At 41.8% G+C, this 4,971-nt stretch overlaps 1 long non-coding RNA gene across 1 annotated transcript; it reads right to left on the bottom strand.

Moving 5' to 3' along the window:
* Window positions 1-442: 442 nt before the first annotated feature.
* On the bottom strand, window positions 443-1,185 carry LOC125513999. The gene is made up of 2 exons (XR_007286233.1): window positions 939-1,185; window positions 443-835 (listed from the first exon to the last, which is right to left on the bottom strand). It is a non-coding gene; the product is annotated as an uncharacterized LOC125513999 (long non-coding RNA).
* Between the last annotated feature and the right edge of the window lie 3,786 nt (window positions 1,186-4,971).

Raw genomic sequence — 4,971 nt, 5'->3', positions numbered from 1 at the left:
AACATAGGCTAGATAAACAGCAGAGGCTGATATCTCAGTACTCTAATCATTACCAATTACTGACTTACAGTCCTCAAAACCCAAATTTACACTGCACTATATTGGCAACAAAACAAACCGACTACCGCATACAGTAAATACTGGCATACATGGACAGAGTAAATGGACTGTAAAAAAAGGTTCAATAACAGTAAATTGTGAAAAAATATCTTTAATACTAAGGGAAATAAACTTAAAACAGCGATCAACAGTAGCATGTAACTACTCCCCACGTTCCTAAATATATGTAACTACTCCCACCATTCCTAAATAAAGGCGAGTTCTAATATTAGTAGTCAAAGCACTCATACTAACATCACAAACATGCATCATATAGTAATTCAACATTGTATCTTGCAAGTCAACAGTTATCACGGAGGACAAAATAGCATAAGATGAATGATGGCACACAATTTCTAATCTCACATAGATAAAATTCACTCCCATAGTAGCAGTACATCTCACTTGGATATATCTAACAAATCCAGTTGGTTGTCATAAGCAAATCCACGCGCTAAGCACTCAATCAGACAGAAAACTTGGGTGCTTTCTTCTAGTACACAAGCTCAGGTAGTGCAACATGTCTAGCAGAACAATAGCAGCAAAATGTCAGCAGCAAGCACTAAGGCCGGACCATTGAGATGGTGATTCCTGTGGCTTTCTCCTCCACATGTCAGCAGCAAGCACCAAGGTTGGTCTCATCAAATGCCATCGCCTTGGCGCTCCCGGCCTGCACCAGTACCTACCACAACACCCACTCAGAATTCCAATAACCTCATTTCCAGTTGGCTTTGCACTAAGGAATAAAAGCACACAAAAGAGTTAGTTAGATATGCATGCTGCAAGGATCTTCCCCAAATTTTATACTGCATAAACCAAGATATATAAGATGGTTGTACCTGAGAGGTCTTGCAAAAGTACCCCATCTGGAGCACACATTTGTAGCAGCATATGTTGATTGGACGTTGGCCGTCAGCTGGTATGTAAACAATCAATGGTCAGAAAGTCACATTCAATAGTCAGAAAGTCACATCATTGACAATATTAAGCACTAAAACATTTTGGTTTCCTAGTGGGCGGATCAATTCTCTGCACAAACAACAAAAGGGAACACATTCCAAACAGAAGAAAGATGCATATTAGTAAAAAAAAACATGACTGACCCCTGTTAACCCCGCTCATTTGCATGAAAAGTTGTTCGAAGTCAACGATCGTTTGCTAACCAATAACATGGCATATGATCATGGCATATGATCTAAGAACTAACAAACAACAGTCCATACTTGCAACAATACAGAGACACAGTCACTGCTGGGCAGTAGCAGTAAAGGACATGCTTTTTTCGGAGGGTGAATCACATCATTGACAATAGTCAATATTGAGCTTGTGTAAGGTAAACAATCAATATTCAGAAATTTTACATGATTGGCAATATTAAGGCCAAAAACTTTTTAGTGGCTTAGTGAGCAGACGTATGCACAGAATTGGGGACATTTTTCAAACTGAAGAAAACACACATATCGTTCAGTAGCAAGTACCAAACTATTATTGCATGTGTTTCCAATATTTAGTTCCACACGTACTACTCTACATAAGATTGATCTGTTGTGTTTGGGACATTAATTACTTAACTTTGAGTTTAAGGCTGAATCGGTAAGAGGAGATGCATACTGAAGCTGTCATTCCTAGAAAAAGAAAGAACGGTACTACTGATGCTTGCATTCGACATGAACACAAGGTAAGATGCAACGCGTTAATCAACTTACATTAACTACTGGTAATTCAGAGTGAAGTTGTTTCTGAACACTACTAGTGTAATTAGCTAGCTAGGTGTGTGCAGGGAGGGAGGGAAGCTAGCTAGGTAGCTAAGGATTTGAGTGACATTCAGAGTAATCAATGGATCGATCAGTCTAGTAGTAGTAACTGGGTGGGGATTGCAGCCTTAACAGACATACCAGAATTTGGCCATGTCGCTGGATGGGATCTGCTTGGAGAGTGATTCGTAGAAGATCCTCAGGGGCTCCCTCTGTGAATTCAGGAAAGCCAAATTCATTGCAAAAGGGTTCCCAAATCAGATGCTTGAACTGGAAGCATACAAGTATGATACTATGATGAAAGAAGAATTCGAGAGATAGGGAATTAGTAGAGTACCTCCTCTGGGGTTTCAAACTTCTGGCCAGTGAGGGAGAAGACCTTGGCGGCCTTGGCCTTGCCCCGGCTGCTAGCTGTAGTAGCAGCTTTCTTGGCGGTGCTTGTGGCGGTGGCTGTGGTGGCGGCAAGCTTGGCCCTGGAGGCGGCCAGCGATATGGATCTCTCGGCTCCTCCGCCTCCTCCTCCTTTAACCTGCGCGCATGGCAAGCCAAGAAAATCAAAAGAGAAGAGAGCGGATGAGATGAGATCAGATGGACATGGCAGGTGTTGATGGCGCCGAAGATGTGCGCGACGATGAGAGGGAGGGAGCTTGGCGTCGCTGGTCTAACCCCGCAGCCAGCGCCGCGTGCTGCTCGATGAGGGCACCGACCTCGCCGCCGCTGTCGCGTGCAAGGGCGCCGACTACTACGTCCTCGTAGGGATCAGGTGTGGCGCGATGGGGGACGGGGAGGAGATGGCGGCAGCGAGGAGATGGGGACGAGGGAGGAGTGCGGCGGTGGTGGGTGGGGGTGGCGGTGGTGCCTCAATCCATGTGAGAAGCTCCATCAACGGTGGGTGGCGGCGGTGATGTGTGGGTGGGAGGGCGCGGCCGATGTGTGGGACATGCACGCCGGATCTTGCCCAAGGGGATGATGGAGCAGAGGGGAGGCCATCGGAGGAGGAGGGATCTGGATCGGGGAGAGGGGCGGCGGGGGAGGGGTCTGGATCGAGGAGAGGGGCGGCGGAGGAGGAAACTGGATCGGGGAGAGGGAGACGGCAGCGCTTGACCTAGGGTTTCTCGGGAAGGAGGGGCTTGAGGGAGGAAGGGAGAGACGCTGGATCAGTACGAGGCGAACGGCTCAGATCGAATACAGTGTACAGTGGGGTGATCCATGTGCTGCGTCCTGATCTGTTCGAAAATGAGCTATTAAAAATTACTCTTCTTAGTGTTAAAAACAAGAGAGGTTTGTGAGGCAGCTACCAAAAATATTTTGCAAAATGGCATCACTAAAATTTTCACTTAAGTTAGACCACCTTTCATGGATGATCATCAATTTGATTGCATTTCCGATCTTTCTAGGTATTTTGAACTACAGGTATCTTATAGTTTGCTATTTATTTTCTAAAAAAATCATTTTTAGATACAAAAGTAGTTATTTCATCATAGACAAACCAATAGTTTTGCATTATTAACCACCTAACTAAGAAGGGTCATGCAGGCAAATTTGATCACATTTTGAAATCGGCATAGGAAATTCACAAAAAAATGAAAAACCTTCGGATTGTGTGATTATATGTCTACAAGGGTGCATATTGGAATGGCAAAAAATGTTGCCTAAGGATGTTTTCATTTTCTTTGGACAAAAAAACTATTTTCCATTTTTCGAGTGCCCAAAAGGAGGTTTTTTTGTGAAGGAGCTCCTAAATAATTGCTGCAAAATTGGACCAAATCAATTTTCTAAAATACTAGGACATACTTAATGCACAATTGACAAAATGGTTGGGTGTAAAAAGTTTTGATCCACCTCTCATGAAAAAGACAAATTTCCGCCGATTCAGTTGGAAGCGGGTCAAATTTGAACTGCAGCTGCCTCATAGTTTGCTATTTATTTTTTACAAAAATAATTTATAGGTACAAAAGTATCTATTTAATTAAAGAAACACCAAAAAAGTTCCGAGATTCAACCACTAGCTAGGAACGGTCATTCCCGCCGTTTTGACCGCATTTTGAAACGGGCATAAAAAATTCAAAAAAAATCAAAAAATTGGGAAACCTTCGCATTGTGTCATTATATGTGGCCAAGTTCCTAGGAAAAATAACAAACTTGTAATACGACAATTATTTTAAAAAAGTGTTCTCAGAAACGAGCTATCACGTGTGGAGATCAATGGCTTTCAAGCCAAATGATCAATCTTATGGCCACATCCATGGCATAGTTTGTTCAAATGATATCATATTGTGCACAAGGTTGCATATTGGAATGGCAAACAATGTTGCCTAAGGAAGTTTTCATTTTCGTTGGACGAAAAAACCATTTTCCATTTTTCGAGTGCCCGAAAGGAGATTTTTTTGTGAAGGAACTACCAAATAATTGTTGCAAAATTGGACCAAATCATTTTTATAAAATACTAGGCCATATTTAATGCACAATTGACCAAATGGTTGGGTGTAAAAAGTTTTGATCCACCTCTCATGAAAAAGACAAATTCCAGCCGATTCAGCTGGAAGCGGGTCAAATTTGAACTGTAGCTGCCTTGTAGTTTGCTCTTTATTTTTTCCAAAAATCATTTCTAGGTACATAAGTATCTATTTAATCATAGAAACACCAAAAAAATTTCAAGATTCAACCACTAGCTAGGAACGGTCATTCCCGCCGTTTTGACCGCATTTTGAAACGGGCATAAAAAATTCAAAAAAAATCAAATAATTGGGAAACCTTCGCATTGTGTCATCATATGTGGCCAAGTTCCTAGGAAAAATAACAAACTTGTAATACGGCAATTATTTTAAAAAAGTGTTCTCAGAAACGAGCTATCGTGTGTGGAGATCAATGGCTTTCAAGCCAAATGATCAGTCTTATGGCCACATTCATGGCATAGTTTGTTCAAATGACCTCATATTGTGCACAAATGTGCATATTGGAACGACAAACAATGTTTCCTAAGGAAGTTTTCATTTTCGTTGGACAAAAAAACCATTTTCCATTTTTCGAGTGCCCGAAAGGAGGTTTTTTGTGAAGGAACTACCAAATAATTGTTGCAAAATTGGACCAAATCATTTTTATAAAATACTAGGCCATA

Source organism: Triticum urartu, chromosome 6, assembly GCF_003073215.2.
Source record: "Triticum urartu cultivar G1812 chromosome 6, Tu2.1, whole genome shotgun sequence".
NCBI classification, from domain to species: domain Eukaryota; kingdom Viridiplantae; phylum Streptophyta; class Magnoliopsida; order Poales; family Poaceae; genus Triticum; species Triticum urartu.
This window is presented reverse-complemented; position numbering and strand designations above follow the sequence as displayed.